The following is a 14920-nucleotide window of genomic DNA, read 5'->3' as shown; positions in this document are numbered from 1 at the left end:
CCTGTTTAATCCCTGAAAGACAAATTCAGGAATCAAACAAAGATGGTTTAACCCACACCTTAGCAGCATTTTCTGGGATGGTATCTGGTAACTTGAAAACTAATGGCATGAAACAATTCAGCTCATCAGGAGACATTCTAAGCACCAGATGATGAATAAGATGAATGATTCTGGTGCAAGATGGATAGACAATTCCAAATCAGCCTCTAGTGAAAATGCAGATCCCCCACCTACCAGTTGCTTCAGGCAAAGGATCTCTCTGACATTGCTTCCTGCAGCTACAGGCACCAGCAGAAAACACTCAACTTGCATATAGGAACACATCAGGTAAGATGTCAGTATTTCCCATCACAAAATAATACCAGACTACAGGTAATTTATATTTTTTTTAAGTTAGTAGGAAGATGTGCAACAAATGACAAGAGGGAAAAGAAGTGCTAGGAAGAAATGCAAAGACTCAGACTAGCATGAAAAAAAAACTGCAAGTCACAAAGACAGCAGCAGCAGGCCTGCTGGGAGGGCTAAGCATGCAGCTGCTGTGTGCAAAATCAAGAGGAGGATAAAGTAAAAGACATGAGGGGAAAAGAAAAGGGTAGGAGAACAGGTAGCAAATGACCTAAACACAGCCTCTATTATGGGGAACAACTAAGAGCAGCTGATGTAGGAAACAGCCTCCAAATAAAGGAGGGATAAAACGAGAGCTGCAGGGGATCCCTGAAACAAAAGAGTGCGGAGAGAAAGAGCACAAAGGAAGGGAGTGTAAAATCCAAGAGATTGTAAGGAGCTACATGTCTTAAAATTAGACTCACAAACTTAAGGTCGGGAAGAGAAAAAAAAAACTAATTTAAAAGGTTTACTTCTGTATGCCTGGAATTCTATGCCTCATATTACTACAGGCTTAAACAAAATACACAACGGGACAGGCTCATTTTCCTCAGTTCACTCAGCTTAGCACAATTCAGTCTTTGTCAGCACAGTACTAATAGTAGCTGTAATCCAAGATTAATTAAGCAAGTTATCAGATACAGAATTCCATAGCAAATTTATGACAGTGATTTTTTAAATATTTTGTTTTGTAAAATCTACTAGTTTTAGCATTTACCAAGAATGCCTCTTCAACACATAAAAGATCATGAACTGCAAACAGTCTCACCCCATTCATCAAAAGGAGCCATTTAGCAAGTAAAGTTTTTTAATATCATAGTGCATTAAATGTAACACATACATTTAATATAATAGTCAAATGATATGTATTTTCATATGGAATATGTTAAGAGCACTATTGAAAACATGGGCATTTACAATTTTAGCTGCATTCTATTAACTTACACCCTGATTGTAACACAAACAATGGATCATTTTAAGTTCCCTCAGAACCTTCGAAACAGAAGAATTGTCTTCCAGCAATTATGAAATAGAGAAACAACTCTGCAACTGATTTTATAACCAGAACCGATGCCAATGCTGGCCTGCACTCTTCATTCTGTAAAGCCTTAAGTCAAGCTCTCGAAGTACTGAGCTGTGAAACAAGCCTGGCATCCCCGAGAAAGCTGACGGGAGGGCATCTTCAGGAAAAGTTTGCAAGCAGAAGATAACAGCAGCTCCTTCCTGGGCAGGACAGAGCTATTAGGGTAGCTAGCGCTTGGTAACTTCAGCCTTGGCTGCCTGGCTAATCTATTTCCTCCTCCAGGAGGGCAGTGGATTAATAAACTGCCCCTGTGCTGATACAGCCTTATCACACTGCACAATGTGTTGGCACAGGGGTTGCTTAAAATCCACACATCCCAAGCTCTCCAGATGACTTTCCTGGATACATGCCTCCATATGCAACACTTAACTAACAAAGGTTTTCAGCAAATCAGATACTCTTCCATTAATGCAGACTGACCGCATGAACTATCGTCAAGAGATTCTTAAGATGGTATTCGGAACCACATCAGCTGTCCCTCAGAAAAGCTGTGTGTATTCCACTCTTTAACTGAAACCAGCTTAATGCAGGAATATGTTCACTTAGTAACCCAAGAAATATGGGTTCAACTAGCTCAACAACATTCCATTTAGCACTGGTCAAGACACAAGGTTTGGTCTCTGGGTCCTTTGTTATCATTTTATAAACAAAGAGGCACAAGCTTCATCTTAGCTTATTTGTACAAATACACATATACTCATACATACTAAGAATAAGTAGTTTAATTCATAGCTATATTCAAGAGCTCAGAAGTACACTAGATCCTTTTCAGCAGGCAAAGCCCTTTTTTGGCTTATAAAGCTGACACGTTGGATAAAAATACAGCTGAAGCCCATACAAACTACCAAACCACAAAACAACTTCCACCAGGGAAGACGCTGTCATCTTTTTGTTTTCACTAAGCTGAATGTTCACATATTGATAAAAGCTGGGTTGTGCTCTCTGTGACACAGAAATCATATGGATAGCTGTTACAGTGAGTCACAAATGTCATTGGTGGGCTATAATAGATTAGGTTTGTAGGTAGCAGCAGAATCTAAGCTGAACCTGATGCAGTCAGGAAAAAATAATGAAAAAAATTAGTCAAACGATTCTTTATCTACTTTGATATTTTTAGTAAAGAAAAGGATGCTTATGCTTTCATGTAAAGAATTACAATTTGATTACAACAAGAAACAAATTAGTCAAAATTGGAAAAAAAATATATTTAATTCAGTGAAAATCTGTCGTGCACCACATCAACATAAAAATACCTGGGGGGTGTACTGCTGGTTTGTGGACACAAGAGCAGAAGGGAAAGCATTCTTCTCTAATATTCATTACCATCATTTAGAAAGTATTGTAGCACCAGCAGAAGATAATCAGCAGTGTTCTATAAAATTGATAGCTTTTCTGAACTTCCATAAATATTTTAAGAAACATTAAAAGCTATACTCAAAGGCTTAAAATCAACACTTTAGACACCTATGATAACTGACATAAATACATGATTGTTCTTCTCGGGAAAAGAATGTAGAAATCTACTCAGTCCATACTTTACATTCATCTAATTACTATCAGAACAAAAACTCCCCATGAAACCAGCTCATATGGTACGTTAAGAACAGGAACTAATCTTCTCGGTTTTCAGCTCCTCAAAAATCCATTAACAACCGCAAACATGGTGAGCCACAAAAAACACCAAGTACTTTCATACAGCATTGCAGACAGCTGCATCACGTTGAGATCAGTGTGGTGCTTTTACCTCTTTAAATGAAGACGACTGCTCTTTCAAAAGCTGCCAGTGAGTCTCCTGCCTTGCAACACAGCACTTGCACGGCAGCTGTCTGAATACCTCTACAGACGAGGCTCTCCATGAAGTGTCCTAATGCTGTAGCCACTGACATCTGATCTCAGTTTGGCAAATCTACTGAGCACAAAAAGACTGTGACAACTGAGCTTCATCTGCTTACCTCAAATTTCTTCAGACTATCTACCTTCTCTGTACAGATGTATCCCTGCATATCCAAACATACATTCCAGCAAGGTATATATGAAGGCAAGCTTATTCCCCCAAAAAAATTATACTAGTAAAGAATATTTCCCAAAACAAATTATCTAGACATTACCACTAGAAGGTACATATTAACAGTGAAACCACTTTTCAAAGCATTTTGTTGTGAAATACAAGATGCAATTATTTATTTTTACAAAGAAATTGTAAGTGAAGGAATAACAAGTTCAAAATCACAGAATAATATTAAATATCACATTCTATAATAGGTAAAGGTTTTTAGGACAGTTTCAAGTTTGTAATAACTGAATGACTACAATAAATTGCTAGAATATTATACATTCTAGCTTCACACTACTGGAACTACAGAAATGACAGAAAGTTTTAACAGCAAAAAAGGTGCCTTTCTGTACAGCTCTCTTTTTTTGAAAACAAAGAAAGAGAAACAAACAACTGAAAGCAGCAAGTGTGCAGTCAGCTAAAAGGTGACCATTTAACACACACAAGTTATGCCACAGTTCTCAGATTCAACAAAATCCTGTGAGGAGCTAATAGTGCTGGAAGTTTGGTGAGATACAAAGACCATTTTCAGTGTCATTTGTGAACATTTAACAACTGCATTTGCTTTTCTAAGAGCAAAATATTTACTAGATTCTGATTCAGTGAAGCACTTCAAGTACAAGGTTTACTGAACCTACATATAAGCATTAATTCCCTTTTTGGAAAGGCGTTAGAATGCTCCATGTTCTGCAGAATCAGTTTTACCAAATTCCATACAGTCCATCAGAAACACGCACAATGGTATGCACATGCACACAAGGGACAGATGTTTAATAATAATAAAGAAATGAGATTTGATTTTCTTACTGAAATCAAGTGTTGCCTGACTGACAGGGCAAGTATTCTGTAGACCTACACTTAAAAGGGTGGAGGAAGCAACTAAGATGTCCAAAGACAGAAAAGGCTGCTCTTCTCCTCCTCTTAGCAAGCTATTGTCTTTTTGGGAACTATATAAAACCTTCATCCGCAACAAAAGTGTTTGCTTTGGGTGTTCCTGGTGTTTGTTTGGTTTTGTTTTTTAAGTTTTCATTTTAAAGGGTAGAAGAAAAAAGATTTTTGACTCAGAAACAGCTTGAATTAAAAGCACGCTAAAGCCAGACTCCAAATACCTGTTTCTTTCAACAAAGTGATGAAGCTTTTTTATAGAAAATTTAAGTGGAAGCTACGATGAAAGAAGCCAATAGACAGTAATTTTTTATTACACATTTGAAACGAATACAAGGCCTGGGCCACAGTTAACAAGCTGATTTGTGAGTAGAAATTTCAGTAGAAAAGTTACAATCATTTTACTATGATTAAGTTCCTAGTTGGATGAATCATTATCGTTTTGGGGATTGGTTATTTGTCTTCTATTTACACCAATGGCCACTTCAAGAGCTTTTGTTACTTTGTCTGTTACCTACATGAACCAACCAACCAACCAACCCAATCAAAAAACAAACCAACCACTCTGCTCTTAAAATTTATTACAAAAGATTTCTCACTGTTGTTCAAAAATAATTACAGAATGTTCAAGGATACACATTCTGATCTGCTGGGAAGGCCAGAGTTATAAAATCATCTTTGAATGCAGTGGATAGATATAAATTAACCTAAAAATGTAGTGCAAAAGTCAACCCATCTCAAAGCATTTCAGAATTTTCTATTACCTTGAAGGAAACCCAATCATTTCCAATAATAGGTGATAAATTTAAGACTGGATTGCACTCGTAATTCTAACTGATTAATCTCCATTTTATTGACATTAATTTGTTTAATGTCTGATAACACTTCACTGAACAGCCATTTAACAGAACTCACAGCAAAAATCAAGACACATGGGGACTTAATGCATTGCTTTTCATCTAAGGACTACGGAATGCCAATAATGAGCCATCATAACTTCATTCTGAAGAAGGTAATTTTATTTTAATTTGTGAACAGAGAACCTGAATAAGAAATAGTAAATTTGTATGGTAAAGTTCCCTTGTCTGTGCTGCACCCAGTACAACATTGAAAGTTCATTCAATGTTCTGCCTTTTTTTTTTTTTAATTAACAGTTGTGATGAGGTTTCATTCCTTTAAAAGTTACTAAAAGAAAAGACAAGGTACATACACCATATATACCAAGATACATATACCAAGCACGTGGGCAGATGTGCCACAAGATACATCAGCTCCGTAATGATAATTCAGTCTTCAGTGACAGTTTAAGAAGTTACTGTATATAAACACTGAATGCAATTCAGATCTACACTTCCAAAAAATAAATAATAAAACAAAGAACCAATCAACACAAATATACAAACCTTCTTTCATTTCACTAATTAATAAATTATTAGTTTTTAGAAATCAAAGAATAACACTGAGGCTGTTAAACCAAAGGCTATGAATTACTACTATGCCTCCTCCCATAGCAATACACTTTATCTACATGTTCTCTAAGATAAGTGTCCTAAGCCAAAGTAGTCCACAGCAAACAGAAGGTAGGAGCCAAAAAACAGCTATAGCAGTAGTTAATTAATTAATTAATAATTAATGACTTGATCCTATCTTTCTACCTTTTCAAGCAAGAGCTAGAACTAGTTCGTCTCAGATCACAGAAGGAAAAAGATCTGCTATTTAATAAATGATCCAGCAGTCTGAAGAAAATTACAGGCATCACACCACATGAAAGCACAACCAAGCAATACATCCAGTTAGCTCCTTATCTTTAGATATAAAAATAAGGCCTGAATCACTCACCTTTGGCACACTGTTAAAAGGATCCAGGCAGTGAAAGGCAGGACTCTCCAACGAAGTTACGTACACAACTATCTGAAATAACAAACAATACAGTTTTAGCACTAAAGTTTGACCTTTAGACAATTTGGTTGTTGGTTTTTTGTTTTTTTTTAAATCTCTCTCAAGAGATTATGAAGAGAAGGCAGAATGACTTCAGCTTGATCCACCTATTCAGTGTAAGTTGAATCTGTATATATTTTCTGGATGGATATCAGTGTGCTGCAGAACATCCAAACTACCCAGGGAATAAGCCCAGCCACCACAATGCAAAGAAAAATTAGTGCATAAACCCAATCAAAAATTCAACAGTTCTAAAAATTGCATTTGAGCTGCTACAGTTATTGCTCCCTTCACTTTCACACTAGCAAGTTCAACTCACATCTTTCTAAAGGAAAACACAGCCACACATGGAGAACAGAGCATGGAAGCAAAAACCTGGGCCCTCCAATACAAGTCAGAGTGAACGCTGAAGCTGGCAAGGAGAATCTCATTAGGGAGGTTCTGTTTGGACATGAAGAAGGGTTCCCCTCAGGGCTGGCTGGGCACAGCAACATATTCCAAGAAATAAGGAGACCTTCTGCCTGAGTGCGTCTCGAACTTAACCTCAACAGAGTACCAGCTCTGGCCTTAGGCCTGCTCCAATCTTCAGAGAGGTCCTCCAACAAGACCTGCTGTGTTAAGATTTACTAGCCACGAAGTAGTATTTCAGAAGAGATCTCAGATTATTTCAACAGTTTGTTTCTATTTTCTAACGAGACTTCCAACTCCAAAGTAAGTCTGACAAATTCAGGTTGTGTAAATTTGTTAAGCTCCAAATCAAACTGAAGGAAAAAATTCCGAGCATCTTCCTGTACTGCAACCCCTGGCTAATAACAACACATTATTACAACCTTACTCATTCAAAGGCCACTCATGCACAAATGTTTGTGTTCAAAATCTTCCCTGAAAGGATTCAAATCCGTTTCTGCACTACAAAAGTATCCTACAAAGAAATTCAATTAAAGAGAGCAATTCATCTAATTCATCTTAATGAAAGGGGAGGAAAAAAAAATACTGAAGAAAATATTGTAAATATGTTCCAAAGACATTTGAAAGCAAGGTTTGGACTTATATGGTTTATAAGCAGAGAAAGGGAGCTGATGAACCCCTAAACTAATAAACACTGAGGCTAAAAGAAATAGTTTCTACTTCCCAGCTACCATGAAATTTCACGGTAAGCAGGATGCTGCTCCTGACACACAAGGAAGGGGGAAAAAAAAAACAAAACAGAAGAGGCAAAATTATGATGAAGTATTGTTCACTGCATGAATGAAAATACATCTGTAACGGCAGAGAACTGATGCAACGGGAGAATGACCTACCACCTGCCATCCCTTCTTTTGTGCTCAAGTACAAGCCAAAATGCCCAGCACACTGCAGCCAGGCTCTTTATATCACTAAGTTTTCAGTAGATAGACAGCTACATTTTGCTGAATCAATTCTCCTGTCCAGCTACTGTATTCTTAGTCTCCACAAACCATTATTCTTCATGAGAACTGCTCCACATTCTAAATTACAGGACAGATCTCAAGATACCCTGTAAATGGAAACGATACTTTAATGAAGCAACGTTAAAAACCCTAAGGCAAGGTAGATCCCTTTTCCTGACAGCTAAACACTTTCAGAGTCATAGTATTACTAACCTTAGAAAAGACTTCAAGATCATCTAGTCCAACCATCAAGCCATCATGCCCATTAAACCACACCCCAAACTGCCACATCTACACCATTCTTGAACACCTGCAGGTATGGTGACTCCACCATTCCCCAGGCAGCCTGTTCCAATGCTTGACTACTCTTCCAGACAGAGAATTTTTCCTAAGATCCCACTTGAACTTTCCCCGGTGCAACTTAAGGCCATTACCACTCTTCCTATCTCTAGCAACCCGGAGGATGAAATCAACTCCCACCTGCCCACAAAATCCTTTCAGGTTCTTGCAAACAGCAATAAGCCTCTTCTCCAGATTAAACAATCCCCATTCCCTTTTGTAGGCCATGTTTCTCTCCTACAAGAATATTGTTAATCATGAGGGGAAGAAAAAAAAAAAAAGCAAGCAAAATTGCTTTATGTTGTTACAAGATCTTATAAATAGTACTCTTACATCCCTCTCGCCCCACAAATCATCTACTGTCCATTAAAATTCACAAATAAAGTACTCTGCCAAATTACTGACATTGCTTCAGGGGATTTGGGGGTTCTGTTCTTTAAAGAAAAACTCAGCACTCCAAGTGACTGCTCCCAACTTCACAAATGTGCATCAGTGTTTACAACTTGCCTTGGAAAGTGAGCAGAAATACAGGACTGTTGATCATCAATATCTGAAAAGTGAACCCTGTATTTATCAGTTAACTGGAGAGAAAGTACAGCTGGGGAAAATAAAAGTCCAAATTGTATCCAAATATATAATTAAAAAAATGAGTCATGAAAATATTTTAATAAAACTCTATTTTGCACAGCCCAATTAACATATATTAGAAGCATCTCCAAACAAATGAAGAGTCAGAGGAAAACATACAAGAAAATCTTATTCCTACCAACACTTTGCCTGAAATGAAGCTCAGATGCACAGACAACAGCACAAGATGCATTCAGGTCTTTCCTTTCTGAGCTCAATTCTTTTGCATTTTGACCTCTAATTCCGTCTTTCTCCTGATAAAAGTCTTCATTTTGCTACACAACAGCCAGAAAATATTTACGCTCTGGCTTTCATTAACAATCATTCCCCAAGAAGTACAAATCTATTTCTATCATACCTCCCCTGCCAAAAGCTTCACTGGCAACACTGCAACTTGCCAAGTGACTCAAACTCAGGATGGAAACCTGGGCCACAAAGAATTCATTTACGCATCAAATACATTCCTTGAAACAGTACTTCAGTTAGGCAATTCTGACATCTTCCTTCTCACACATGGTGAATGGAAACAGCAGTTACGATTTGAGATGGCATGCATCTGAACCACAGGCTTTGCATCACGAGTGGGGCTTTTTGCCATGGTGCTCTAACAGCCAAACTCTAGAAGGCCGTATCTGATGAGAAAGCCAGGGCGGGTCATGAATATTTAGGCTTTGAGAATACAAAATCATTTCCTGTAACCTCCAAAAGGCTTCAAAAATACATGGGCAAATAGTCACTGGGTGATACTCACAGTCCACCCACAAAACAAACTGCCACACTTGAGGAAACTCTGGAAATGAGTCTACATTTTCCAAAGGGCACCAAGTCAGGCAGGCAGCTACTGTCATGGCTGTCCAGCAGTAGCACAGCACCCAAGGCATAATTAGTGCTATTGACTCAATACTTTTTGGTATTATAACCGTATGCAGGTCATAATTCAATTCAGCTCTAGGCCACATCTGGAGCAATGTGTTCAGTTCTGGGACCACCAGTAGAGACCTAGACATATGGCAGAGAGATCAATATAGAGCCATTGAGATGATGAAGAGACAGGAGTATCCCTCCTACGAGGAGAGGCTTGGAAAGCTGGGACTGTTCAGCCTGGGGAAGAGGAGGAAAATCTCAAGGAAATCTCATCAGTGCCTATAAATACCAGAGGGGAAGGTGCACAGAGGACAGAACACTTCTGTGTTCTATGAGTGATGGAGCACTGGCACAGACTGCTCAGAGAGGTTGTGCAGACTCCTCCTTGGAGATCTCCAGCAGCTGCTTGACCATGGCCCTAAGCACCCTGCACACAGGGGGCCTTGTTAGCCTCAACCAGTCTGTGATTTTATAATATCAGACTACTTCAAGTGTCTCAATGCTTATATATGCAGAATGCCAAGGCCCCTTTCAAGTCACGACTATCTTTACAAACTACAATTACCATCAGGTCCAGAACAAAGGTAAGGAAGATGACAATAAGGAACAGGAAACACAGAATACAGGATTTAGGTGAACAAGTGATTACAATCATGCAAGGTAGAAAGATAAATCTGTTTATGTTTCAGTTGCATTGGTTTGCTAGACTAAAATCTCCCAAACACAAGAACTACTCAAGTCCCACAGTGAAAAGCACTTCCGAGTTGTCAAAAATGGATTTGAACTTGGTGCTTCCAAACAAATACCTAAAGACAAGGAGCAGGAGCATCTAACAAAAAGTGCACCTTAAATTCAACTGTGTCATCTTAAAAGATTATATCACTAAGAATAAACCAGTGCTCCTATAATGATTATCTGAAAAGTAACCTCCAAAGTTATTAACCATCTTCTCTTTCATTAATAGCTGCGATGTGCCCCAATTTTTTTTTTATCCCCATGACTGAAATCCAAATTCAGCCTTACAATGACTATTCGCAATGACAATTCTCTCAGGCTCCCTTCCCAATATCCAACCACTTTCTATTTAAATTCTGACAAGAAAGAGCTAAAATAATCTCTTTGATACTTAATATGCTAATACACAAAAATGACCTGACCATAAACCTTGCACTGCACAGGCTGGGAATTTCAACTCAAACGATAAGTCATTCAAGTGACTCTGATAACTATGATAAAATCCAACAACTGACGTATTGCTGGTGACCTTCTGGAGAACAAATGAAAAGCACCGCATTAATACAAATTCTCCTGCTGAGAAGATCATACTGGCAATCTGCCAGTTCATTACACCATCTAGCTCCACTTCAACATTAAATATTGCCTTCCTTTGTAATTGACTGAAATACACTAGAGCAATTGCAGGTAACCACTTTGGGCTATTAAAGTATTCCATTAAGACTTCTCCATTAGGCAGATATTTCAAATGAAGTTACATCAAAATATGCTACGCTCAAAATATTTTAACTGTACAGACAATTGGGCAAGCATAACCCAGTGCAGTGCAGCAGCAGTCAGATCAGCAAAAAGCATTCCGAAGCTCAGTGCCTGCCTGAATTTGCCCAAAACAAAAAGAAACCCAAAGTGCATTCAAAGTGCTAGCATATCCTTAGTATTTTATAGCCTCCTAGCTGCACATCCTCACATAACTCATTTAATATTACTATATTTGAACCTAAGGAAATGGTAAAACACATAAGTATTGTGTAACTCACATAAATCCATTCATTTATTAAATACTACAAATACAGTAAGGAGTAAAACACTTAGAGAAATTAGAAAGCAAGACTACGTTCACACTGCCTTTAAAGTTTCAGGAAGAGAAGCAAGTTGCCACACTACATTACAACGTGTATAAGATCCTGGAACAAAGAAATCTAATCTAAGCTTTTCTTCTTTAAGTTTGTGGTTTCTTAAATGCAACTAAGCAAGTGAAATAGGGCAAAAGAATAAGTTCGCTGCCTTGCATGAAAATTTAGGCCTACAACGCCAGCTGCAAAAAAATGAGACTAGCCTTTGAAGCAGAGGCAAACTTTGGTGTTTAAATGGGCCTTTTTAATGGTCCAGATGTGGAGCCATCCAAGGCTGTAAGGGTGGTCTCCTCCAACCAATGCCCAGGCAGGAGCCTGTACGCATCCGTTCTCTGTGCTCCTACTTGATGTGCAAGTGCTGCAGTACACCTCCTGTCCGTGTCAAGGAGGAAGCAATTAGGCATTTAGTTATCACTGGTCACTCAAATAACTTTTTTTTCCCCTCCATATACACACAGTTTTTCTTCTTTATTTGGGGTGTGTTCAGGAGGAGTGCAAGCAGCAAAAATATGCAGCAGGTCACACCTCATCCCACCACAATTCAAGAGGTTGGCTGGCTTAAATTCTCATTTAAATCCTGCAGTCAGATTCATATCCTCAGCAGACATGGTACGTTTCTTAAAAGCAAACAAAGAACAATTTTTACATCTACTTGCACAACCATTAACTCCCAATCCATTACTGAAACATGAGGAGTTCATTTTCTATATAGGACTGATGTTTATTTGAACTACCACACTCCAAAAAAACATCTTCCAATATCGGCTTCCTCTGTCGCTGCAAAATATGCATGCATAAAATGTTTTTAATTTTGCAGAAAACAATGAGGGCTGTTGAATCTATCAATTAATGACTGCACCTGCTATGCCTTCAATTTTCTATAAAACCACATTATTTTGTTAAAGGGAATTTATACTTTTTTTTTTTTTTTAATATTTTCTCGGCTAGAAAACTCCCTCAAAAGTTTAAGCTATTAAATAACCTGATGTTGATAATAAATTACTAACTGAACTCACAGTAATATGCAAAACATTTTTAAAATTCCCATCTTAAGCAGGAATTTTCAACTTAACACTTAATAATATTGACATAACTCAAGTCTGATGCCACAAACTTTCAGGTAAAACAAACACTGAAGTAGAGATGGGGAAATCATGAATGTAAGGACAGGAAGCATCATCCCAGCTAGGCAACAAATGCTTTGAGAAGACATCTAACATTCCACCCTCAAAATAATAAACCACACTCACCTGCCTTTGACACACAGCAAAGCATTGAAATAAATGCTACCCATGTCCACTCCTTTGTTGTACGCCGTCTTCATTTTATAAAGGTACTATGCCACTAAAACAGTACTTGTTTTACTCAGCATTCCCACTCAAAAGCAATCCCTGAAAGGAAGAGCAGTCAGACTCCATTTTATCTTCATCCCACTGTTTTTTTCTTTTCTATTTATAACATTAAATAGGAGCTCAGAACCTTTCTAATTTTCCTTATTTAAAAATTTGCATTCTGACTATGTAAATGCACGCATACACATCCCAAAAGACCACACAGAAAAAGCAACAGCGGTCTCGATTAATGCTTAGGGCAGCTCTATAGGCATCTCATGAACACTTCCAAAGGTATGCTAAAGACTTGAATCATCAGTTATAATTGCAGATAAGCAAGCAGAAACCTAACCACACCTAAGGATGTTCTTGAACTCTGCATCACAGTATCTCTGAGGAAGGAAAGGATCAGACTTCAACCTTATGCAGTATTTAACTTAGCAGGCTTCTCAGGCCACATTCTGAACACGAGGTAATTATTTTTCTTTCCTCAATAGCACACCTTGAAAATCAGATCTATAGTTTGAATAGTAAGAAATATCTTAGTTATCTAACTTCCTTCAACACTTCAGAATCCAGAAAGTAGCATTTTAAACATGCAGTGTAACAATTTGGTGCGTTAGAACATCAGCCTCTGATTTATATTTTCATTTCAACTTACTGTTTCTGAAAACCATGCAGTCTTTTCCATGAAGTAAAATTAGTTTTGAATTGTTCAGGATCAGCATGGCTATTAATAATTGATTAGTCCAAGCAGCTCCCCAGCAGATCTATTTCTCCTGTTACATATTTGCCATGTAATGTTCTATGTGTCAAAATACACATACAACCAACTGAATCATACCAATCCTTCCAGACATCACTAAGTCAGAGCTTTTAATTCAATACTTGGGGATTTCAAGACTGCAGAAGATGCAAACAATACAAACAGCACGTCAATATAGTCATTAGAGCAACCTAGTGATCTGCACATCTAAGGAAAAATGCCTGCCTCTGCTGGAAAAAGGCACTGAAGGATGCCATTTGGAGAAGTGAAAAACCACAGCTACCACAGAAGATGCAACATTTAGTCACAGGCACATTATCAGAGCAACGTGACGCAGAGACTCCCGGTTACCACTCTTGGCTAGGAATACGTTTCAACTAAGCAAATAAATCTCCCATCTAGGCAAACAGACCAGATTTGTTCTGGCTAAGACATAACAAAAAATGGACTGTAACAAGGACTACAGAGAGCCTTCAGGTCACTATAACAGCAGAACAAAACAAGGCACGCTTAGCAATTCAAAGTTAAAGTTCAACTGTAAAACTTACTAGTGCTCCTGTTCCGATAAACGATTCATTCTTTACTGATCCAAAGACAATCTTTCCTATTTTCATATGTGTGCATTAAACAGTCGCTTTTCTGGCTGTAACAGTACTCTCACCTTTGGAAGCAATGCCACGAACAACATACAGACAAGCAATGTTAATTCAGATACGGCAAGGTCAGTGTTTGTGTTTGGCACTGCTAGGCACACGTAGGGAACTGGAAGGCATGCTCAGAGCAAATTCTGACCAACAGAATCTTCACAGAAAACTCTGCCAGAAACTTCTTGACAGCTGTCAAACAGCCCCATGGCAGCTCAGTGCATTATGCTGATAGAATCACAGAATGGTTTGGAAGCGACTTCAAAGCCCACCCAGTCCAGGGCTGCTTCCCACTAGCCCAGGGCCTCATCCAACCTGGCCTTTGAATGCCTCCAAGGATGGGAGGCCACAGCTTCTCTACACAGCCTGTGCTGGGGCCTCACCACTGTCAATGTGAAGAATTTCTTATTAATATACCAACTAAATCTATCCTCTTTCAATTTAGAAGAAGGCCTGGCCTCAACACTTCCCTGCTATAAAACATCCTGGAGGATGTTTGAGTTTTGGCTCTTTGCGTTCCTCCAGGTGTTGCTTGTGTTGACCAAGAAACTTGCTGTAGGTGAACAGCAAGAACAGAAACTTTCACACAGCTTTGTTCCTACTAAAGCATGCAGCAGCCATAGTTACAGACACTTCTGTTGTTATCATTTGAAGGATAATTACATATTCCAAGATCTCCTAATGCCCAAATAGAATTTGGCAACAATTTAGCTTCTGATGTTTTCAGC

General features: G+C 38.4%; 1 protein-coding gene across 2 annotated transcripts in view; it reads right to left on the bottom strand.

Moving 5' to 3' along the window:
- The window catches only part of NCK2 (NCK adaptor protein 2), an 89382-nt gene that overhangs the window by 51329 nt on the left and 23133 nt on the right, over nucleotides 1–14920 (bottom strand). For both annotated transcript variants that reach the window (XM_048932471.1, XM_048932479.1), the window contains exon 2: nucleotides 6246–6317. The gene's annotated coding sequence lies outside the window, so the exon portion shown is untranslated. The remainder of the gene's footprint in view (nucleotides 1–6245; nucleotides 6318–14920) is intronic.

This window comes from Lagopus muta, chromosome 1 (genome assembly GCF_023343835.1).
Source record: "Lagopus muta isolate bLagMut1 chromosome 1, bLagMut1 primary, whole genome shotgun sequence".
NCBI lineage: Eukaryota > Metazoa > Chordata > Aves > Galliformes > Phasianidae > Lagopus > Lagopus muta.
This window is presented reverse-complemented; position numbering and strand designations above follow the sequence as displayed.